The sequence below is a fragment of the Lithobates pipiens genome, unplaced genomic scaffold, assembly GCF_037356315.1.
Source record: "Lithobates pipiens isolate NorthernLeopardFrog02 unplaced genomic scaffold, aLitPip1_a1.2 Scaffold_23, whole genome shotgun sequence".
In the NCBI taxonomy this organism is placed as follows: domain Eukaryota; kingdom Metazoa; phylum Chordata; class Amphibia; order Anura; family Ranidae; genus Lithobates; species Lithobates pipiens.
Window position 1 is genome coordinate 17,275,243 of NW_027507785.1, and position 25,447 is coordinate 17,300,689.

A 25,447-nucleotide genomic window follows, 5' to 3' on the forward strand; every position below is an offset into this window, starting at 1 on the left:
CCTGGCTGTTACAGACTGGGAAGCAGCTAACCAAGCACGGTCTGTGTTTGGTTAGCTGCTTTGGAAAAAAGAGGAGGCATGCATCAGGGGTCAAATGAAAAAGAAAAAAAATGTGATAGCACACGCCCCCCCCCGTGCATACACGTAAACTAAATCAACAATTCTAGGGCCCTAATTCATGATTAACTTTAAACTGGTAACCTGTAAAGGCTTTTAAAGCATTGCCTATGGAGAATTTTTAGGTACCATAGTTGGCCACCATGTCACAGATTTGTGCAATAATTATTAATCTTGACATGTTGTTAGGTATCCATTTATTCGAATGCAACCTCATCTTTTATAATTCACCATAAAATTGGGTATTTTTTTGTTATAAGTTTATCTGCTTCCTGAAAATTTGCAATGGACAAATGGCTTCACAAATATTGTGCGAAATAAAAAAAGGCAACAACTGCCCCAGACAGCAGGTGGTTCAATCGAGGGTTCAATGTCAGTAGTTTGGCTCTTTTGTGGAGGTGTAGGGATTCCTGGGTATCATCGCAAGTAGCTTGGGTCTCTCAGAGATGTCTACTTTGTATATGGGGGTCAGTGTGGTAGGGGTCTCTTATTTGTGGGGACTGGTGTGACGGGGTCTCCACTGTATATAGAGGTCTCCTCTGTATATAGAGGTCAGTGTGGTAGGGGTCTCCGCTGTATATGGAGGTCAGTGTGGTAGGGGTCTCCGCTGTATATGGAGGTCAGTGCGGTAGGGGTCTCCGCTGTATATGGAGGTCAGTGTGGTAGGTGTCTCCGCTGTATATGGAGGTCAGTGTGGTAGGGGTCTCAGCTGTATATGGAGGTCAGTGTGGTAGGTGTCTCCGCTGTATATGGAGGTCAGTGTGGTAGGGGTCTCAGCTGTATATGGAGGTTAGTGTGGTAGGGGTCTCCGCTGTATATGGAGGTCAGTGTGGTAGGGGTCTCCGCTGTATATGGAGGTCAGTGTGGTAGGTGTCTCCACTGTATATGGAGGTCAGTGCGGTAGGGGTCTCCGCTGTATATGGAGGTCAGTGTGGTAGGGGTCTCCGCTGTATATGGAGGTCAGTGCGGTAGGGGTCTCCGCTGTATATGGAGGTCAGTGCGGTAGGGGTCTCCGCTGTATATGGAGGTCAGTGTGGTAGGGGTCTCCGCTGTATATGGAGGTCAGTGTGGTAGGGGTCTCCGCTGTATATGGAGGTCAGTGTGGTAAGGGTCTCTGCTGTATATGGAGGTCAGTGTGGTGGGGGGTCTCCTGTGTAGACGGAGGTTAGTGTGGTGGGGGGTCTCCTCTGTAAATGGGAGCTTGGTGTGGTGGGGGGTCTACTGTGTAGATGGAGGTCAGTGTGGTGGGGGGGGTCTCCTCTTTATATGGTAGGTCAGTGTGGTGGGGGGTCTCCTCTGTAGATGGAGGTTAGTGTGGTGGGGGTCTCCTCTGTATATGGGAGGTCTGTGTGGTTTTGGGGGGACTCCTGTGTAGATGGAGGTCAGTGTGGTGGGGGGTCTCCTTTGTATATGGGAGGTCAGTGTGGTGGGGGGGGTCTCCTTTGTATATGGGAGGTCAGTGTGGTGGGGGGGGTCTCCTTTGTATATGGGAGGTCAGTGTGGTGGGGGGGGTCTCCTTTGTATATGGGAGGTCAGTGTGGTGGGGGATCTCCTCTGTAGATGGAGGTCAGTGCAGTAGGGTGGGGTTTCCCTTGTATGTGAGGTATGGTCTCTCCTGTACAAGGGTGTCAGTGTGTTGGGGTCTCCTCTGTATATAGGGTGTCAGTGTGGTGGATAGTGGGGGGGGGGTCAGTGTGCTGGGGTGTCTCCTGTAAAAACGTCAGTGTGGTGGGGGGTCTCCTGTGTAGATGGAGGTTAGTGTGGTGGGGGCCCTCCTCTGTATATGGGAGATCGGTGTGGTGGGGTGTTTCCTGTGTATATGGGAGGTCCGTGTGGTGGGGGTTCTCCTGTGTAGAAGGAGGTCAGTGTGGTGGTGGGGGTCTCCTTTGTATATGGGAGGTCAGTGTGGTGGTGGGCGGGGTCTCCTGTGTAGACGGAGGTTAGTGTGGTGGGGGGTCTCCTTTGTATATGGGAGGTCAGTGTGGTGGGGGATCTCCTCTGTAGATGGAGGTCAGTGTGGTGGGGGGTCTCCTCTTTATATGGTAGGTCAGTGTGGTGGGGGGGTCTCCTGTGTAGATGGAGGTCAGTGTGGTGGGGGGTCTCCTCTTTATATGGGAGGTCAGTGTGGTGGGGGTCTCCTGTGTAGATGGAGGTCAGTGTGGTGGGGGGTCTCCTCTGTAAATGGGAGGTCTGTGTGGTTTTGGGAGGACTCCTGTGTAGACGGAGGTCAGTGTGGTGGGGGGGGGGGTCTTCTCTGTATATGGGAGGTCCATGTGGTGGGAGGTCAGTGTGGTGGGGGGTCTCCTTTCCATATGGGAGGTCAGTGTGGTGGGGGGTCTCCTGTGTATATGGGAGGTCAGTGTGGTGGGGGGGTCTCCTTTGTATATGGGAGCTCAGTGTGGTGGGGGGGGGGGGGTCTCCTTTGTATATGGGAGGTCAGTGTGGTGGGGGGGGGTCTCCTTTGCATATGGCAGGTCAGTGTGGTGGGGGGGTCTCCTTTGTATATGGGAGGTCAGTGTGGTGGGGGATCTCCTCTGTAGATGGAGGTCAGTGCAGTAGGGTGGGGTTTCCCTTGTATGTGAGGTATGGTCTCTCCTGTACAAGGGTGTCAGTGTGTTGGGGTCCCCTCTGTATATAGGGGGTCAGTGTGGTTGGGGGGGGGGGGGGGTCAGTGTGCTGGGGTGTCTCTTGTAAAAACGTCAGTGTGGTGGATGGAGGGGTGTCAGTGTGTTGGGGTCTCTTCTGTATATAGGGGGTCAGTGTGGTGGATGGAGAGGTGTCAGTGTGTTGAGGTCTCTTCTGTATATAGGGGGTCAGTGTGGTGGATGGAGGGGGTCGGTGTGTTGGGGTCTCTTCTGTATATAGGGGGTCAGTGTGTTGGGGTCTCTTCTGTATATAGGGGGTCAGTGTGGTGGATAGGGGGGTAGTGTGTTGGGGTCTCCCCTGTATATAGGGGTCAGTGTCGTGGATAGGGGGGTAGTGTGTTGGGGTCTCTTCTGTATATAGGGGGTCAGTGTGGTGGGGTCTCTTCTGTATATAGGGGGTCAGTGTGGTGGGGTCTCTTCTGTATATAGGGGGTCAGTGTGGTGGATAGGGGGGTAGTGTGTTGGGGTCTCTTCTGTATATAGGGGGTCAGTGTGGTGGATAGGGGGGTAGTGTGTTGGGGTCTCTTCTGTATATAGGGGGTAAGTGTGGTGGATAGGGGGATAGTGTGTTGGGGTCTCCCCTGTATATAGGGGGTGTACAGGAATACCAATGTTCTGGGGTCTCTGTGATGGGCTTCCTCTGAATATGGGAGGGTAATAGTGGGGTTCGGGGATATTATCGGGGTCTCTGCGGTGGGATTCTCGCTGTATAATGAGGATTGGGGATATCTGGGGTAATATGAGGGCCCCTATGTTGGGGTCCCCCGTACAGGTATCCCCTCCCCCCATCTATCCCCGGTGTCGGGCCCGGTCTCCCCCGGAGGTGATGTCACGGTGACTCGCCCCGCCTCTTCCCACCTCCTCCGCCCCTCCCCCTCCCTCATCGTCATACCGACAGAGGACGGCGAGGAGAGCGGTCAGTACCGGGAGAGGGGAGTGTAACGGTGTGTGGGGGAGGGGCTGTGTGTATAGATCTATATATATATATATACCGGGGTGACCGGAGCACATTATCACCGACCATCATCACCCCTCCCCCACCATCACTACAACCATCATCCTCATTGTTTACATCTCAGTATAGAGGGGACCCCATATCAGTGTGTCAGTATAGAGGAGACCCCCATATCAGTGTCAGTATAGAGAAGACCCCCATATCAGTGTGTCAGTATAGAGGAGACCCCCATATCAGTGTCAGTATAGAGAAGACCCCCATATCAGTGTGTCAGTATAGAGGGGACCCCCCATATCAGTGTGTCAGTATAGAGGAGACCCCCATATCAGTGTGTCAGTATAGAGGAGACCCCCATATCAGTGTCAGTATAGAGGAGACCCCCATATCAGTGTGTCAGTATAGAGAGGACCCCCATATCAATGTGTCAGTATAGAGAAGACCCCCATATCAGTGTGTCAGTATAGAGGGGACCCCCATATCAGTGTGTCAGTATAGAGGGGACCCCCATATCAGTGTCAGTATAGAGGGGACCCCCATATCAGTGTCAGTATAGAGGAGACCCCCATATCAGTGTGTCAGTATAGAGAGGACCCCCATATCAATGTGTCAGTATAGAGAAGACCCCCATATCAGTGTGTCAGTATAGAGGGGACCCCCCATATCAGTGTGTCAGTATAGAGAAGACCCCCATATCAGTGTGTCAGTATAGAGGAGACCCCCATATCAGTGTGTCAGTATAGAGGAGACCCCCATATCAGTGTGTCAGTATAGAGGAGACCCCCATATCAGTGTGTCAGTATAGAGGAGACCCCCATATCAGTGTGTCAGTATAGAGAAGACCCCCATATCAGTGTGTCAGTATAGAGGAGACCCCCATATCAGTGTGTCAGTATAGAGGAGACCCCAATATCAGTGTGTCAGTATAGAGGAGACCCCCATATCAGTGTGTCAGTATAGAGGGGACCCCCCATATCAGTGTGTCAGTATAGAGGGGACCCCCCATATCAGTGTGTCAGTATAGAGGAGACCCCCATATCAGTGTGTCAGTATAGAGGAGACCCCCATATCAGTGTCAGTATAGAGGAGACCCCCATATCAGTGTGTCAGTATAGAGAGGACCCCCATATCAATGTGTCAGTATAGAGGAGACCCCCATATCAGTGTGTCAGTATAGAGGAGACCCCCATATCAGTGTCAGTATAGAGAAGACCCCCATATCAGTGTGTCAGTATAGAGGAGACCCCCCATATCAGTGTGTCAGTATAGAGGAGACCCCCATATCAGTGTGTCAGTATAGAGGAGACCCCCATATCAGTGTGTCAGTATAGAGGAGACCCCCATATCAGTGTGTCAGTATAGAGAAGACCCCCATATCAGTGTGTCAGTATAGAGGAGACCCCAATATCAGTGTGTCAGTATAGAGGAGACCCCCATATCAGTGTGTCAGTATAGAGGGGACCCCCCATATCAGTGTGTCAGTATAGAGGAGACCCCCATATCAGTGTGTCAGTATAGAGGAGACCCCCATATCAGTGTCAGTATAGAGGAGACCCCCATATCAGTGTGTCAGTATAGAGAGGACCCCCATATCAATGTGTCAGTATAGAGGAGACCCCCATATCAGTGTGTCAGTATAGAGGAGACCCCCATATCAGTGTCAGTATAGAGAAGACCCCCATATCAGTGTGTCAGTATAGAGGGGACCCCCATATCAGTGTGTCAGTATAGAGAAGACCCCCATATCAGTGTGTCAGTATAGAGGAGACCCCCATATCAGTGTCAGTATAGAGAAGACCCCCATATCAGTGTGTCAGTATAGAGGGGACCCCCATATCAGTGAGTCAGTATAGAGGGGACCCCCCATATCAGTGTGTCAGTATAGAGGAGACCCCCATATCAGTGTCAGTATAGAGAAGACCCCCATATCAGTGGGTCAGTATAGAGGAGACCCCCATATCAGTGTCAGTATAGAGAAGACCCCCATATCAGTGTGTCAGTATAGAGGGGACCCCCCATATCAGTGTGTCAGTATAGAGAAGACCCCCATATCAGTGTGTCAGTATAGAGGGGACCCCCCATATCAGTGTGTCAGTATAGAGGAGACCCCCATATCAGTGTGTCAGTATAGAGGGGACCCCCATATCAGTGTGTCAGTATAGAGGAGACCCCCATATCAGTGTGTCAGTATAGAGGAGACCCCCATATCAGTGTCAGTATAGAGAAGACCCCCATATCAGTGTGTCAGTATAGAGGGGACCCCCATATCAGTGAGTCAGTATAGAGGGGACCCCCCATATCAGTGTGTCAGTATAGAGGAGACCCCCATATCAGTGTCAGTATAGAGAAGACCCCCATATCAGTGGGTCAGTATAGAGGAGACCCCCATATCAGTGTCAGTATAGAGAAGACCCCCATATCAGTGTGTCAGTATAGAGGGGGACCCCCCATATCAGTGTGTCAGTATAGAGAAGACCCCCATATCAGTGTGTCAGTATAGAGGGGACCCCCCATATCAGTGTGTCAGTATAGAGGAGACCCCCATATCAGTGTGTCAGTATAGAGGGGACCCCCATATCAGTGTGTCAGTATAGAGGAGACCCCCATATCAGTGTGTCAGTATAGAGGAGACCCCCATATCAGTGTGTCAGTATAGAGGGGACCCCCATATCAGTGTGTCAGTATAGAGGGGACCCCCCATATCAGTGTGTAAGTATAGAGGAGACCCCCATATCAGTGTGTCAGTATAGAGGAGACCCCCATATCAGAGTCAGTATAGAGGGACCCCCATATCAATGTGTCAGTATAGAGGAGACCCCCATATTAGTGTGTCAGTATAGAGGGGACCCCCCATATTAGTGTGTCAGTATAGAGGGGACCCCCCATATCAGTGTGTAAGTATAGAGGAGACCCCCATATCAGTGTGTCAGTATAGAGGAGACCCCCATATCAGAGTCAGTATAGAGGGACCCCCATATCAATGTGTCAGTATAGAGGAGACCCCCCATATTAGTGTGTCAGTATAGAGGGGACCCCCCATATCAGTGTGTCAGTATAGAGGTGACCCCCATATCAGTGTGTCAGTATAGAGGTGACCCCCATATCAGTGTGTCAGTATAGAGGAGACCCCCATATCAGTGTCAGTATAGAGGGACCCCCATATCTGTGTATCAGTATAGAGGGGACCCCCATATTAGTGTGTCAGTATAGAGGAAACCCTCATATCAGTGTGTCAGTATAGAGGAGACCCCCATATCAGTGTGTCAGTATGGAGGAGACCCCCATATCAGTGTGTCAGTATAGAAGAGACCCCAATATCAGTGTGTCAGTATAGAGGAGACCCCCATGTCAGTGTGTCAGTATAGAGGAGACCCCAATATCAGTGTGTCTGTATAGAGGAGACCCCCATATCAGTGTGTCAGTATAGAGGAGACCCCCATATCAGTGTGTCAGTATAGAGGAGACCCCCATATCAGTGTGTCAGTATAGAGGAGACCCCCATATCAGTATGTCAGTATAGAGGAGACCCCCATATCAGTGTGTCAGTATAGAGGGGACCCCCATATCAGTGTGTCAGTATAGAGGAGACCCCCATATCAGTGTGTCAGTATAGAGGAGACCCCCATATCAATGTGTCAGTATAGAGGAGACCCCCATATCAGTGTGTCAGTATAGAAGAGACCCCAATATCAGTGTGTCAGTATAGAGGAGACCCCCATATCAGTGTGTCAGTATGGAGGAGACCCCCATATCAGTGTGTCAGTATAGAAGAGACCCCCATATCAGTGTGTCAGTATAGAGGAGACCCCCATGTCAGTGTGTCAGTATAGAGGAGACCCCAATATCAGTGTGTCAGTATAGAGGAGACCCCAATATCAGTGTGTCAGTATAGAGGAGACCCCCATGTCAGTGTGTCAGTATAGAGGAGACCCCAATATCAGTGTGTCAGTATAGAGGAGACCCCCATGTCAGTGTGTCAGTATAGAGGAGACCCCAATATCAGTGTGTCAGTATAGAGGAGACCCCCCATATCAGTGTGTCAGTATAGAGGAGACCCCCATATCAGTGTGTCAGTATAGAGGAGACCCCCATATCAGTGTGTCAGTATAGAGGAGACCCCCATATCAGTATGTCAGTATAGAGGAGACCCCCATATCAGTGTGTCAGTATAGAGGGGACCCCCATATCAGTGTGTCAGTATAGAGGAGACCCCCATATCAGTGTGTCAGTATAGAGGAGACCCCCATATCAATGTGTCAGTATAGAGGAGACCCCCATATCAGTGTGTCAGTATAGAAGAGACCCCAATATCAGTGTGTCAGTATAGAGGAGACCCCCATATCAGTGTGTCAGTATGGAGGAGACCCCCATATCAGTGTGTCAGTATAGAAGAGACCCCCATATCAGTGTGTCAGTATAGAGGAGACCCCAATATCAGTGTGTCAGTATAGAGGAGACCCCCCTATCAGTGTGTCAGTATAGAGGAGACCCCCATATCAGTGTGTCAGTATAGAGGAGACCCCCCATATCAATGTGTCAGTATAGAGGAGACCCCCATATCAGTGTGTCAGTATAGAGGAGACCCCCATATCAGTGTGTCAGTATAGAGGAGACCCCCATATCAGTGTGTCAGTATAGAGGGGACCCCCATATCAGTGTGTCAGTATAGAGGAGACCCCCATATCAGTGTGTCAGTATAGAGGAGACCCCCCATATCAATGTGTCAGTATAGAGGAGACCCCCATATCAGTGTGTCAGTATAGAGGAGACCCCCATATCAGTGTGTCAGTATAGAGGAGACCCCCATATCAGTGTGTCAGTATAGAGGGGACCCCCATATCAGTGTGTCAGTATAGAGGAGACCCCCATATCAGTGTGTCAGTATAGAGGAGACCCCCCATATCAGTGTGTCAGTATAGAGGAGACCCCCATATCAGTGTGTCAGTATAGAGGAGACCCCCATATCAGTGTGTCAGTATAGAGGAGACCCCCATATCAGTGTGTCAGTATAGAGGGGACCCCCATATCAGTGTGTCAGTATAGAAGAGACCCCCATATCAGTGTGTCAGTATAGAGGAGACCCCCATATCAGTGTGTCAGTATAGAGGGACCCCCATATCAGTGTGTCAGTATAGACATAGATGTGCCCTTATCTGGTCCGTCTGACTGAAGGGCACTAAATTCCACAGGGGCGATGCACCCTCGGGCCCCCGGCCACTCTATGACCCCTCCGCAGGGCCTTAGCGGGTGTTGTGTCCTCCCCATTGTGGACATTTGCTCCTGTAGTGGAAGGATCCCCCCAGATTGTGGGGTCTCCATCATAGGATCTCCGCAGCACCACATCACCTGCTTTAGGAGGCACCTGGGACCCAACAGCAAATAGCGTACATCGATCATTATACCCCCCAGCAGGCTGTCATACCGCACTTTTACCAGCCAGCTCCGGTGGCGCCACAAACACACCCAGCTTTGGCAGGCTGAATGAACCCCTCACCAACTGGGTTACACATAGGATGGGTGGCCTGCTCCCACACCCCCACAGCATGGTGCGAGGCGCCCCTCTGTTCTATCAGAGCTGTCCTGGATTATCTACAGCTCCGTCACACAGCTGCAAGATTTCCATTAAAAGACCCGCGGCTCGGCTTTTTGGTTGTCACAGGAGATATCCTCCATTGTTAACAAGCACATCAACATTGGCACACATTTCCGTATCGTCAGACATGCCCGCTCTTGTCTCTGCCTTTTACCCACCGCAGCCTGTGTGCCACTCAGCACATCACCCTTCTTATTTTAAGTGGATGCCCTTTCCTACTTGGGCAGATCAATAGCTGACCTTATAAACTGCCTACTCCGTCACTATGTGTTCCTGGGAGGGTCCCCTGGGCACCACCACAGCACCTGCCACCAGAGAACACGGCACCACCAGTGTTTTCCTCACCCCTAGTTTAACTTCCTCAATACCGGGCACTCATACCCCCTTCCTGCCCATACCAATTTTAAGCTTTCAGCGCTGTCGCTGTTTAAATGACAATTGCGCGGTCATGCTACACTGCACCCAAACGGAATTTTTACCATTTTGTTCCCACACATAGAGCTTTCTTTTGGTGGTATTTTATCACCTCTGCGGTTTTTATTTTTTGCTAAACAAATAAAGAAAGATCTAAAATTTTGAAAAATAAAAGTTTTTCTTTTGTTTTTGTTATAAAATATTGTAAATAAGTAAGTTTTCTCCTTCACTGATGGGCACTGATAAGGCGGCACTGACGGGCACTGATAAGGTGGCACCAATCAGGTAGCACCAATGAGGCGGCACTGAGATGCAGCACTGATGGGCATTGATGGGCACTCATGGGTGGCACTGGTGGGCAACACTGATGGGCACTGAAAGGCTGCACTGATGGGTACTTATGGGTGGCACTGATAGGTGGAACTGATAGATGGAATTGATGAGCATCACTGATGGCACTGGCAGGCATTGGGGATGGGCACTGATTGGCAGCTGCCTGAGCACTGATTGGCATCTCCCTGGTGGTCTAGGGTGGCATATCTCGTGGTCCAGTGTAGTGGCCATCCCTGGTGGGCATCCGAACGGGGGCTCTGCTGATAAACAGTCAACACAGACCCCCCCCCCCCCCCCTGTCAGGAGAGCAGCCAATTGGCTCTCCTCTAATCGCATCTCTCAGACGCGAGTGAGGAAAAGCCAACCAATGGCTCTTCCTGTTTACATCGTGATCAGCCTTGATTGGACACGGCTGATCACGTGGTAAAGAGCCTCCGTCAGAGGCTCTTTACCGGGATCGGTGTGTCAGACTGACACGCCGCACCACTGATCGCCACGGGCGCGCGCAAAAGCGGTCATTCTGGAGAGCCGTCATATGGCGTCCACCCAGAATGAGAGCCGCACTGCCCAGCTGTCTTATGACGGCCAGCGGGCAGGAAGTAGTTAACCACTTGACGACCAGTGACGTCCCCGTATGTTGTTAGACTCAAAGTGGTTATACTGGGATGATGCCCGCAGCTGCTGCCCGTCCCACCGGGAGTCCCGATCGCCAGCTGATCATAGAGCGGATCAGCTTTGTTGGGCTCTATGATATAGTAACCTGGAAGCGATGACGTCACATCACTTCCTGGTTACCCGGATGTAAACGGCGCCATTTAAAAAAAATAAAAATAAAAATCATAAGCATTTGATCTTACTGAAGTTGGGGTGATCAAATGCATTTATAAAAGGGCAGAAGAGGGATTTGGAGTCTCATAGAGCCCGGATCTCTCCATGAACAGAGGACCTGTCACGTGCCTATTGCTGTCACAGTTATGTTTTTACATTCCTTCTGAGAGCAATAAAAGTGATCAAAGAGGGGGAAAAAAAGTAAAGTCACAGTAAAAAAAAATATATTTTTTAACCACTTAAAGAGGAAGTAAACCCTGATGAGTTTACTTCCTCTTTGATTCCCTGCAAAGGTAAAGCATAATGGGTTAGTATGCATCGCATAGTAGTCCATTATGTGTCACTTACCTGACACAGGAGCCAGCGAAGTCACCGCTGTCCCCTGTAGTGCGGCGCATCCATCTTCTCGTGGGGTCTCGCTGCTCCGGCGCTGTCATTCGGCGAATCCGCGATGACGTCACTCCCGCGCATGCGCACAGGAGCCCACACGCGCAGCATCGCACGGCATCTTCGTCATTGACGATGCCGCGCTCAGTGCGCCTGCACGCCGCCGTCTATGGCGCATGCGCCGTACACAGCGGTGCCTGTCTTCAGGTAAATATCTCCTAAACCGTGTAGGTTTAGGAGATATTTCTTGGACGTACAGGTAAGCCTTAATCTAGGCTTACCTGTAGGTCAAAGTGTGTTGTAAGGGTTTACAACCACTTTAAAGACCGGAAGAATTTCCCCCCTTAATGACCAGGCCATTTTTTTTCTGGTACGGCACTGCGTCATTTTAACTGACAATTGCGCGGTCGTAAAACAAATTCGATGTCCTTTTTTTTGCCCACAAATAGAGCTTTCTTTTGGTGGTATTTGATCACCCCTGCGGTTTTTATTTTTTGTGCTATAAACAAAAAAAGGGCGACAAGTTTAAGAAAAAAAATATATATATATATTTTTTTTACTTTTTGCTATAGTAAATATCCCCCCCCCCCCCAAAAAACAACAACATTTCTGCATCAGTTTAGGCCAATATGTATTCTACATATTTTTGGTAAAAAAAAAAAAAAATGCAATAAGCGTATATTGATTGGTTTGTGCAAAATTTATAGCATCTACAAAATGGGGGATAGATTTATGGCATTTTTATTATTATTATTATTTTTTTAACTAGTAATGGCGGTGATAAGCGATTTTTAGTGGGACTGCAACATTGTGGCGGACAGATCAGAAGACACTTTTGACACTTTTTTGGCTTAAGGCCAGACCACTTTTTGTGATTCGGCACTGTGACGTGGCTCCCAAACAGCTTAAAGCAGAGGTCCACCCTAAAATGGACCTCCCCTCATCGGAATCCCCCCCCTCCGACGCCACGATTGGCACCTTTCAGGGGGGAGGGGGGTGCAGTTACCTGGATAATCCAGGTAACTGCACCCACTTCCGGGATAGCTGTCTGCGGAAAGGGGCGTAGATTACGCCCCTTTCCGCAAGTGCCCGCCCCTTTGCGCAAGTGCCCCGCTGCCTGCTGGGAAACACACAGATCCCAGAGGCAGCGGGGACCGTCCTGATTGCGCCGTGCGCCTCGCGCATGCGCAGTAGGGAACCGGGAAATGAAGCCGAAAGGCTCCATTTCCTGATTCCCATACCCAAGATGGCGGCGGCAGCACCCGAGTGTCGATCTAGAGATCGGCTTCGGGTGCCGACATCGTGGGCGCGCTGGACAGGTAAGTGTCACTATTTTAAAAGTCAGCAGCTGCGGTATTTGTAGCTGCTGACTTTTAAAAAAAAAAAAAACGCGGAGTCCCGGCGGACTCCCGCTTTAAAGCAGAGGTCCACCCTAAAATTAAATATTACATTAACATTCTAAAAAAAATATATAAAAAAAACTGTAAAAAAAAAACATTTTTTACTCACCAGAAAAGCCTGTTGCTAGGCAGTCTTCCTAATCTGCCTCTTCTTATTACGCGGCGCTGTTCTTTCACTTCCTCTACTTCCTCTTCTTCGGCGAGCTGCCCCGTTGTCTTCTGTGTCCCAGAAAACAACGGCGCCATTCACAAAGCGTCGTGCGACTCGCGCATGCGCAGTAGGAAATGGGCAGTGAAGCTGCAAGGCTGCACTGCCTGTTTCCCTTAGTTAGGATAGCGGCGCCAGCGCCCGATCCAATGGACGGATCAGCCTTGGGGGGGGGAACCGACATCGCAGGCTCACTGGACAGGTAAGCGCCCGCAAACAGTGTTTGTATTTGCTGACTTTTAAAAAAAATAAAAAACGGCCGGACCTCCGCTTTAACATCTTTTATATTTTAACAAAAAACGTGGGTTAAGAATTGTGTATTTTTTTTGCATTTAATATTCACAAGAAGGTGTATTTCCCCCCCTAAAAAATGCATTTGAAAATTTTACGTGACATAAAAATTTACACCCACAAACACCCACCATTTTATGCTCTAGTGGCTCTGCTTACAAAAAAAAATAATGATATATATATAAAATGTTTGGGGGTTGCAAGTAATTTTGTAGCAAAAAGAAATACAGATTTTTACATGTACAGTGCCTTGCAAAAGTATTCACCCCCCCTGACATTTTTCAAGTTTTGTTGCCTCACAACCTGAAATTATTATGGATTGTTTGAGGATTTGCATCATTTAATTTACAGAACATGCCAACAACTTTGAAGATGTTATTGTGAAGAAAACAACAAATAGGACAAAATAACAGAAAAGGTCAATGTGCATAACTATTCATTGTAGAGCCGCCTTTTGCGGCTATCACAGCTCCAAGTCGCTTTGGATAAGTCTCTATGAGTCTTGCCCCATCTCACCACTGGGATTTTTCCCCATTCCTCCTCCTTGCAAAACCGCTCCAGCTCCTTCAAATTGGATAGTTTGCGCTTGTGAACAGCAATCTTTAAGTCTTACCACAGATTTTCTATTGGATTGAGGTCTGGGCTTTGACTAGGCCATTCCAACATGTTTACATGTTTCCTCTTAAACCACCCAAGTGTTGCTTTAGCAGTGTGTTTGGGGTCATTGTCCTGCTGGAAGGTGAACCTCCGTCCTAGCCTCAAATCACACACAGAGTGGTACAGGTTTTGCTCAAGAATATCCCTGTATTTAGCACCATCCATCTTTCCCTCAACTCTGACCAGTTTCCCAGTCCCGACTGCTGGAAAACATCCCCACAGCATGATGTTGCCACCACCATGTTTCACAGTGGGGATGGTGTTCTTTGGGTGATGTGATGTGTTGGGTTTGCGCCAGACATAGAGTTTTCTTTGATGGCCAAAAAGTTCAGTTTTAGTCTCATCAGAGCAGAGCACCTTCCTCCATACATTTTGGGAGTCTCCCACATGCCCTTTTGCAAACTCAAAAGGCGCCATTTTGTTTTTTGCTGATAGTAATGTCTTTTTTTCTGGCCACTCTGCCATAAAGCCCAACTCTATGGAGTGTACGGCTTATTGTCATCCTATGTACAGATACTCCAGTCTTTGCTGTGGAACTCTGCAGCTCCTCCAGGGTTACCTTAGGTCTCTGTGCTCCTCTCTGATTAATGCCCTCCTTGCCCGCTCTGTGAGTTTTGGTGTGCGGCCGTCTCTTGGCAGGTTTGCTGTTGTGCCATGTTTTTTCCATTTGGTTATGATAGATTTGGTGGTGCTCCTAGGGATCATCAAAGATTTGGATATTTTTTTATAACCCAACCCTGACTTGTACTTCTCAACAATTCTGTTGGAGAGGTCCTTGGTCTTCATGGCAGTGTTTGGTTAGTGGTGCCTCTTGCTTAGGTGTTGCCGCCTCTGGGGCCTTTCAGAAAGGTGTGTCTATGTAATGACAGGTCATGTGACACTTAGATTGCACACAGGTGGACATCATTTCACTAATGATGTGACTTCTGAAGGTAATTGGTTACACCAGAGCTTTTTATGGGTTTCATAACAAAGGGGGTGAATACATATTCACATGCCAATTATCAGTTTTTTATTTCTGAAAAATAGTTTTATGTATATATTTTTCTAATTTTACTTCACCAACTTAGACTATTGTGTTCTGATCCATCACATATACCGTATTTATTGGCGTATAACAAGCACCAGAGGTGTAGGAGGGAATTTTAAGGAAAAAAACTTTTAGGAGGGAAGTTTAACCACTTCCCGACTAGAACACGACGATGTACGTCGGCAGAATGGCACGGGCAGGCAAATTGGGGTACAGGTACGTCCATTTTACATTTCCGCTGTGCCATCGCGTGCGTGCCGGTCGGGACCCCCGTGAGTCCGGTCGTGGGTCCCGCAGACTCGATCGCTGTGGGGATACCCGCAATCATCTCACGGGGAGGCTGAACGGGGAGATGCAGAAGTAAACAGCATCTCCCCGTTCTGCCTAGCAACAAGTGACACTGATCTCTGCTCCCTGTGATTGGAGATCAGAGATCAGCGTTCACTAACACATAGCCACGCCCCCCATAGTAAGTAACACACCCCTAGGACACACTTAACCCCATACACTGCCACCCCCTGGTTAACCCCCTTTACTGCCAGTGTCATTTACACAGGAATCAATGCATTTGTATAGCACTGATTGCTGTATAAATGACAATGGTCCCAAAAATGTGTCTAAAATGTCCGATGTGTCCGCCATAATGTCGCAGTCACAATAAAAATCACTGATCGCCGCCATTACTAGTAAAAAAAAAATATTAATAAAAATGCCATAAAACTATCCCCTATTTTGTAAACACTGTAAGTTTTGCACAAACCAATCAATAATCGCTTATTGTGAAATTTTTTTACCAAAAATATGTAGAAGAGTACGTATCGGCCTAAACTGAGGGAAAAAAATGTTCTTTTATATATTTTTGAGGGATATTTATTATAGCAAAAAGTAAAAAATAATGCGTCTTTCTCAAAATTTTCGATCTTTTTTTGTTTATAGCGCAAAAAATAAAAACTGCAGCGGTAATCAAATACCACCAAAAGAAAGCTCTATTTGTGGGAAAAAAAGGACTTCAATTTTGTTTGGGAGCCACGTCGCACAACCGCGCAATTGTCAGTTAAAGCGTTGCAATGCCGAATCGCGAAAAGTGGTCTGGTCTTAAGCCAGCAAAATGGTCCGGGGCTGAAAGTGGTTAAGGAAAAACAAACTTACATTTAAATGCCCATCAATACAGCCTTGTCCATCAATGCACCCTTGTCAGTGTCATTTGCAGCTTGGTCAGTGTCATATGCACCCTTGTCCATCATTTGCACCTTTGTCAGTGTCATATGCACCCTTGTCCATCATTTGCACCCTTGTCAGTGTCATATGCACCCTTGTCCATCATTTTCACCTTTGTCAGTGTCATTTGCACCCTTGTCAGTGTCATATGCACCCTTGTCAGTGTCATATGCACCCTTGTCAGTGTCATATGCACCCTTGTCCATCATTTGCACCTTTGTCAGTGTCATTTGCACCCTTGTCAGTGTCATATGCACCCTTGTCCATCATTTGCACCCTTGTCAGTGTCATATGCACCCTTGTCCATCATTTTCACCTTTGTCAGTGTCATTTGCACCCTTGTCAGTGTCATATGCACCCTTGTCAGTGTCATATGCACCCTTGTCAGTGTCATATGCACCCTTGTCCATCATTTGCACCCTTGTCAGTGTCATTTTCACCCTTGTCAGTGTCATATGCACCCTTGTCCATCATTTGCACCCTTGTCAGTGTCATATGCACCCTTGTCCATCATTTGCACCTTTGTCAGTGTCATTTGCACCCTTGTCAGTGTCATATGCACCCTTGTCCATCATTTGCACCTTTGTCAGTGTCATTTGCACCCTTGTCAGTGTCATATGCACCCTTGTCCATCATTTGCACCCTTGTCAGTGTCATATGCACCCTTGTCAGTGTCATATGCACCCTTGTCCATCATTTGCACCCTTGTCAGTGTCATATGCACCCTTGTCAGTGTCATATGCACCCTTGTCCATCATTTACACCCTTGTCAGTGTCATATGCACCCTTGTCAGTGTCATATGCACCCTTGTCCATCATTTGCACCCTTGTCAGTTTAATTTTCAGCTTTGCCTTTTAAAAATGGCGCCGCCGAGATACAGAGCCTGATGTCCTGTGTATCTCGGCGGCACTCGGTAGCGCGCTCTCGGCCAGTCTTGGAGGCTTTCGGCCACCGAGAACTGCCGAAAGCCACTGAGAAGGTCCGAAGGCGACTGAAAGCCGACCCAGAGGCTCACAATCGGCGGGGGATCGGCGTATAACACACACCCACGATTTCCCCCTGATTTTAAGGCGAAAATAGTGTGTGTTATACGCTGATAAATACGGTAATTGAGATTATTAAAATTTTTTATAACAACTCACATTTTAAAAGTATACATCTGTAATATGTTAAATCCAAATCTGCACGGTCATAATGTCTGCTGATGATGGAAAACCACGGCCGCTTGTGGTGCTCACAGGGCTGGAGGAGATGTACAGGCGGTCCGCCCCCCAAGCTGATATCATTTCCTCCCTATACCCATGTGTGCGCTCCAAGCTGGTTTCCAGGGGTCGTGGAACTTCCTACTAAGGATGGGCTCGGGACATTCCCATAGACACACTCCTAAACCTTGTGGACGGCCTTCCCAGAAGAGTCGAAGCTGTTATAGTTGCAAAGGGTGGGCCGACTCAATAATGAACCCTACGGACTGGGATGCCATTAAAGTTCATGTTCGGGTAAAGGCAGGTGTCCCAATACTTTCGGCAATATAGTGAAGATGCCGATGGTACGTCCCTAATTTTTGTGCACCTTAGGGCGCAGCCCGTACACACAGGTCCATCGAGGACAAGGCTGCATTAGGGTACCTGAATATTATTTTTATTTTTATTATACAGAATTTATATTGTATCAACATTTGCGCAGCTCTTGCATCAGAGGATATGTGCGATTCAGAGCTGGAGCCCTCCAATCAGCAGCTAACTGCAGTTATAGGTCTCACTCAGCAGGTTTTGAGTTGCTTCCATAAAGGGAGCAAGGGTCCTTCTCTGCAGCTGCTGGCAGGGGACGGGCTTTTTTTAGTCAGGCTGTGGCTGCTTTCTAAAGAAAATCAACTGTAAGCCCTTGTACACACGGTCGGACATTCCGATGGACAATGTCCGATAGGACCGTGTTGTTGGATAATCCGACAGTGTGTGGGCTCCATCGGACGGTTTCCATCGGAGTATCCGACGGACCAAGTTTTCCAACTGGGCTATAAAACTTCCCGTCAACATGATCCGATCGGACTTTGTCTGATCATGTGTAGAGAATTCCGATCGGACAAAGTACCACGCATGCTCAGATCAAATTCCTACACCAGAGCTATTGGCTGCTAGCCTGAACGTAGTCCCGTCGTAACGAAATAACGTCATCACGTTACGAACGATCGGATTTTCCGACAACTTTGTCCGACCGTGTGTATGCAACAGTTTTGGACAAAATCCGTCGGATAAAATCCGTATGACAAAATCCAACGGATTTGGTTGTCAGAATGTCCGACCGTGTGTACAAGGGCTAAGACTTTGTACACTTTTTTTTTTCTTTGATGACATGTCGAATGTATTTAGCCTGACTTAACCTGAAATTTCAATTGGGCTTTAAATTCTCTCCTAATTATAACCCTTCACAAAGGAATACACCCAATTCCAGGGGATTCTTGTGGCTCGGGGGACAGGTGGCTGCAAATAGCGGCAGTTTCCTTGTCTAGTTCAATTCATAGTCACTCCTACAGACTCTGTGCGCCAATATTGTTTTTGTCTGACACTGATGAGGGGGCACCGATCGGAGGCATTGATTAGGTGGCACTGATAGGCAGCACTGATGAGGGGGCACTGATAGGCAGCACTGATGAGGTGGCACTGATAGGCAGCACTGATGAGGGGGCACTGATAGGTGGCATTGATGAGCAGGCACAGAGAGGAACTGATAGGCAGCACTGATGAGGAGGCACTGATAGGGGGCACTGATGAGGGGGCACTGATAGAGGGCACTGATAGAGGGCACTGATAGGTGGCATTGATGAGCAGGCACAGAGGAACTGATAGGGGGCACTGATAGAGGGCACTGATGGGCAAAATAGGCGGCACTGATAATCAGTGCCCTGATTATCTTTGTACATGTCCCCTGTCACACTCCCTGTTCATTTACTGGTGGTAAGAAAAGGGAGCCAGATCAAGCCCACAATTGGAACCCCAGCACCCAGCTGTCAAACTAGGAAGGAGATGTTGGAGGTGGGTGGGCAGTGAGACCAAGCAAGGGAAGCCCTCAGTCAGAATGGCAGCTGCCCTCATCATAACCCCCCCCCCCCACCAGAAGAGGACGCCATCTCCCATAAATGAGCGCTGTATCCCGCTCCAGCAGGCCACAAAGCGGCAGCCTCAATTATTGGCCAACCTGACCTCATGGTCCACGCACCCACGGGGGGCTGGGGCACATGGGGAGACCAAATCCAGACCGCTGCTGCAGTGTAGCTCAGGCGCCAGGGCCCAATCTCCAGTCGCCATGGGATTTGTTTAGCGCTGCATTAAAGTACATGTCCTATAATCATCTGCGGGTGGACGGGGCCATGGGACTGTTTTGAGTGGCAGTCTGGGTGCTAACAAAGCCTCACAATAGGTATTCCTTGTATGGGTTTCACTAAACAATGTTGTATAGAACTACCCCGGGGGGGGGGGGGCACTTAGGTGACCAGTCACCTCCTACATATTACAACAGTAATGCCGCGTACACACTACTGGACTTTTTGACAGCAAAGGTCCGACGGAACGAGTCCGTCGGACAATTCGATCGTGTGTGGGTTCCATTGGACCTTTGCTTGCCAAAAATCCGGCAATATATAGATAGAACATGTTTTAAATTTTTCCACCGGAACTCCGCCGGACCGAGAAATCCGTTCATGTGTAGGCTAGTCCGACAGACAAAAACCGACGCTAGGGCAGCTATTGGCTACTGGCTATGAACTTCCTTATCCTAGTCCGGTCGTATGTCATCACGTTCGAATCCATCCGACTTTGGTGTGATTGTGTATGGCCAAGTCCGTTCATTTGGAAATTCCGTCGGAAAGACCGTTGAAAAGTCCGGTTATGTGTACGCTGCATTACGCTGACCGGTCACCATTACAGCACAGATCGGAAGCGCAATGCTCTTGAGGCAACAAAAAGAGTCCCTTTATGGGGTCCAGTTCCATTTCTATAATGGAAAACATCGTAATTATAGGTATTGGGCTTGTCAAGCTGGACCTACGCTTTACAATTTAATCATGCAATCTCTTTATTATTTTCTCAAATGTGGTGTGGGGGCCCTTCCTATAAAATTTTGAACAAAAATGTAAGCTTATGCAGCTTATAATGCAAAGCTTAAAATGCATCTTACAATCCTTAGATGTTATGGCTGCATTTGTTTTCTTTTTTTCATGCTTGGAATATTTTCAGCATATACAGAAAATACCCATTGATCCTGCCAGAAATGCTGTGTCCTTGTAATTTCCTGTGGGCTACACAGAAGAATTGCTTCCTTTTTAGCTATGTTTTGTAAACAACTAATTGCCCAGCCCCCCCCCCCCCGGTAGTGGAGATGAAGATAGATGGATATGTTTGTAGTCCATATCAAGAGAGCAGCTTAGGGTCCCTCCATAGACACCACCAAAGGACCTGAATTACCAGGTGACAATAAAGCAAAACAGGCTTGGGGAAAAAAAGAAAACAAATGCAACCATCTCACCAAGCACTAGTAATTGGCAGTATATAAACATTTTTGGTTTTGGGTTTTGATATATTTTAACCCCTTCCCACCAACCTTGGCATCCACTCAAAAGTTCTGAACCCCTGGGGGGAGGAGAAGGAGGGGTCAGCAATCATGTGACCACTGTGATTGGCTGTCACAGTGATCACATGATCGGGAGCCGGTCCTGCTGGCCCCCGCCGGACTGAAAGCTGTCTTTGACAGCTCAGTCTGTGTTGGGAGAGTGCTCTCAGTACAGAAATGTTGGCCACCCAGCAACGTATTTGCGCAGCGTGGACAGCAACAGATTAATTGTACAGCCAGATTGTAACGTGCATGGTCAGCTTTACAAAAATTTGAGAAATACCTATGTAAATAGATTACCTATAATCTATCTATTATAATAGGTAAACCAATAGAAACAGTTAAGCAGCTTTTCACAATTGCAGGGTGTTGCATTGCTTCTCCACTCGAATGGGTCATGTTTGGAGTCAGTGTGGCCCTCCAAACACAACAGGAGTAATGGTTTTTGCCATTTGAGTGAAGCAAAGCGTCGCAACTGTGGATTGTGAACCCCCCTATCTGCTGCATTTGCAGTGGGGCGGCTGGGAAGTGCTAAAATTGCGGTTCAACCGTGTGTTTTTTATTCCCCTTTCCTCCACCACAAGTCTACACGAGTCCTTAGGCTGGCCTACAGTGTGCAAATTTTGGCCGGTTCCTGCGCAACTAAGTGGGTTGCCCTGCTGGCCTCTCTACTTTCTACAAAAGTCGATCGAATGAAAACTTTCCAGCAGGGTCCTTCGACAAATGTTGATCAAACTTGTTGAAAATATTTCAGAAGAAGACACTTTTTGCATATTTTGACATCCGGCTTGGCTTATTATTTGATTACTGAGTAGCGCAATTCTTTTATTGAAACAGTGAGTGATTGGGTTGTTACATGTATTGCCATCATAACGTAGAATTAAAGTCCTCAAATACTCACCTTTAGCAAATAAGTCACAGAGAAGTCAGATTCCTGAGTCCGGAATTATTTAATCCAAAGCAAGAGAATGGCAGCCAAGCAACTGGCATTTCCAGGAGGAGAGTTTAGTGATGTCAGCTTTCTAATTTTTCACATAACAGTTGTACTAACCTAACTCCAGACAATTTTTATTTTTTTTGTTTTTTTTTACCTTTGGTTTGATTTCAAATTGGTCAGGTTTTTATTTTTTTGTGACCCTCATTGGGGAGATTTTCTCTCACTTCCTGTTGTTGTGACACCTATTAGAGCAGTTGTCACCCGAACAGCAATAAGAATGTTGTCAGACCCTTTTTCTACTAAAAATTAATTTTTTTGGAGGTCAAAAGCCTGGCCAGAGACTGATAAGGTCTACAGATTGACAATAACTTGGCCGGAGGATGGTGAGGTTTACAGATTGACGAAAGCTTGGCCAGAGGATGGTGGAGTCCACAGATTGATGAATGGCCAGAGACAGGTAGAGTCTACAGAGGATGGAGGGGTGTACAGATTGACAAAAGCCTAGCCAGAGGATGGAGGGGTTTACAGATAGACAAAAGACTAGCCAGAGGTTGGAGGGGTGTACAGATTGACAAAACCCTGGCCAGAAGATGGAGGGGGTCTACAGATCGACCAAAGCCTGACCAGAGGATGGTGGAGTCCACAGATTGATGAATGGCCAGAGACAGGTAGAGTCTACAGATTGACAAAAGCCTGCCCAAAGTATGTTTGGGTATACAGAATGACAAAACCCTGGCCAGAGGATGGAGGGGTGTACAGATTGACAAAAGCCTAGCCAGAGGATGGAGGGGTGTACAGATTGACAAAAGCCTAGCCAGAGGTTGGAGGGGTGTACAGATTGACAAAACCCTGGCCAGAAGATGGAGGGGGTCTACAGATCGACCAAAGCCTGACCAGAGGATGGTGGGGTCTACAGATTGACGAAAAGACTGGCCAGAGGATGGAGGGGGTCTACAGGTTGACAAAAGCCTGGCCAGATGGTCGTGACGTCTACATATTGACAAAAGTCTGGCCAGAGACTGGTAGCGTATACAGATTGACAAAAGCCTAGCCAGAAGATGGTGGAGTCTACAGATTGACAAAAGTCTGGCTAGAGGATGGGGGTTTCTACAGGTTGACAAAAGCCTGGCCAGGGATTTTTAGGGTCTGCAGATTGACAAAAGTCTAGCCAGAGGATAGCGGTGTCTACAGATAAAATTCAAACCAGGGGATGGTCGTGTCTATAGATGACAATTGCCTGGCAGGAGGATAGTGGGGTCTACAGATTGAAAAAAGCCTAGCCAGAGGATGGTGGAGTCTACAAATTGACACAAATGTGGCCAGAGGATGGGTGGGGGGTCTACAGGTTGATGAAAGCCTGGACAGAGGATGGATGGGTCTATGGATTGACAAAATCCTGACCAGAGGATGGAGGGGGTCTACAGATTGACAAAAGCCTGGCCAGAGAATGGAGTGGGTCTACAAATTGACAAAAAAACTGGCCGGAGGATGAAGAGGTCTGCAAATTGACAAAACCCTGGCCAGGGTATGGTGGGTTCTACAGACTGACAAAAGCCTGGCCAGAGGATGGTTGAGTCTACAGATTGGCAAGAGCATGGCCATAGGCTGGAGGGGGTCTACAGACTAACAAGAGCATGACCAGAGGATGGAGGGGGTCTAGAGATTGACAAAACCCTGGCCAGAGGATGGATGGGTTTTACAGATTGACAAAAGCCTGGCCAGAGATCTGTAGGGTCTGCAGATTGATGAAATACTGGCCAGAGGATGAAGAGGTCTACAGATTGACAAAACCATGGCCAGGGATGGCGGGTTCTACAGATTGACAAAATCCTGGCCAGAAGATGGAGGGGGTGTACAGATTGATGAAATACTGGCCAGAGGATGGTGGGGTCTACAAATTGACAAAACCATGGCTAGAGGATGGTGGGTTCTACAGATTGACAAAAGCCTGGCCAGAGGATGAAGGGGTCTACAGATTAACAAAACCATGGCTAGAGGATGGTGGGTTCTACAGATTGACAAAAGCCTGGCCAGAGGATGAAGGGGTCTACATACAGATTGACAAAGCCATGGCCAGAGAATGGTTGGGTCTACAGATTGACAAAAGCTTGGCCAGGGGATGGAACGGGTCTACAGATTGACAAAAGCCTGGTCAGAAATTTGTAGGGTCTGCAGATTGACAAAAGGCTAGCCTGAGGATGGTAGGGTCTATAGATTGTTGCCTGGTTTGACTCTCTGTACTTGGTTGATCAGGCATAGGATCTCTCTGTGTCTGACTGTTCACATGATAGATGATTTAGTGCTAATATCCAAGCCTTGATGTGTATTAGAAATAGGGGTCTGTGTTATTCTGCTCTTTACAAGAGAAAAAAAATGAATTGCCAGCAGAATTCCAGAATTGTGCGGATTTTTCTTGTTGGCGTTGCTGAAAGGAGGTTGGTTTTGATCCTACGGAATCAGGAAGTGGTTTAGTTAGAGGGCAAGTGTATCGATGCTAGGTATTTGCATTATTAATGAGGAATGCATTGCATTGTGGGATGTGGCTTTTCCAGAGCAGATGGGTAAGAGTAAAGACGGATCCCTGACTCTGTACCGTACACCCATGCTGCTAAATAGCTGCCCCCGGGGTGTGTGAATCAGCGGTGCATGTGTGCTTCCTACAAGCAGGGCTTTATCTCGCAGGCACATATAAACCTTTCTTCCCGGCAGGACGGAGGATTACTGAGCAGAGAGAGGGCCCCGTCTTTCCAGACAATGTCAGCTAGACTGCAGGATGTGAGTATTGCTTCATTTATTCATTTCTGTAGCACCATCGTCATCTGCAGCGGTGTACGAAATGCAGACCCACGGGGGGCCCCCTTCACACTTGTGAATGCGTCTTGTGTGTTGAGGCGAGTTGCTTTAAGGCAATGCACTGCTATCTGTCCAAATGGCCTCCTCTGCAGGATATATATAGATCTATAGATATATAGTAGATTTTGCTGTTTGCTGCATTGCCGAAAAATGCTACTGGTACAGGTTTTCGTCCATTGAGGTGCGTTGACAGAATGGGCTATCGATGCACCTGTACTATTTTATTTGGCAGTGCAGCAGACGGTAACAAACGTTGGGTGCGCTATAGTGCAGGTGCGTTACAGTCTACTGTATGCATGCATTGAATGAATAGCAGTGCGTTGTAAATGATAGATGTCGCCAGCTAACGTCCTTGTTCTGCCATAGAAAGGCTTTGTTGAAAAGTCACCGTATAATTGGAATAGCGATTATTTCTTGGTTGCCGCAGGGTCCCCGATGATCCATGGCTTCAAAATGTGGTATTTCCTCTTGTATGGGGATGCACTGGAAGAAAGAGAAGGTGTGCTGGTGATCAATAAATGTCATCTACATGTTGTGCGGAATGCACATCCATTGGGCCACATCACTTACCTTTCTGAAGATGTTGCATCAGAAAGGTCCGGTTATTGTAACATTCACAGCTTGGTTCAGACCTTTGCATGTTGGGGACACGTGCAAAACACGGGGCCCTTTCCTGACACGCAGAGTCGGGGACTTCTTTTCCGTGTTTCTAATGCATAAGGCAACCCATTGAAAGGTAATAGGCTGCCCAACATCCGACAAGCGGGAGTGCACTGAAAACGCACGGAAACGCTCGCGTCTGTAGCCTATAGAAAATCTGTTGCTTCCACCGTCTAAAGAGCATATGGTCTAGGTTAGTGGTTTTTAATGTAGGAGAAGTAGGGGTCTCAACTGCGGCCCCTGACATCACCAAAGGGCTTCACATAAGGTTAGGTATTTGTAAGGCCAGAAAGAATGTCAGAGGCTGCAGACAAACTAGAG

General features: G+C 48.0%; 1 protein-coding gene across 3 annotated transcripts in view; it reads left to right on the plus strand.

Moving 5' to 3' along the window:
• Window positions 1-3,629: 3,629 nt before the first annotated feature.
• Window positions 3,630-25,447, plus strand: part of FAM168A (family with sequence similarity 168 member A) — a 232,354-nt gene continuing 210,536 nt past the window's right edge. For 2 of the 3 annotated variants that reach the window (XM_077451218.1, XM_077451221.1), the window contains exon 1: window positions 3,630-3,678. The gene's annotated coding sequence lies outside the window, so the exon portion shown is untranslated. Of the gene's footprint in view, window positions 3,679-24,158; window positions 24,389-25,447 lie in introns of those variants that run through there. The other variant, XM_077451219.1, reaches the window with a different exon arrangement.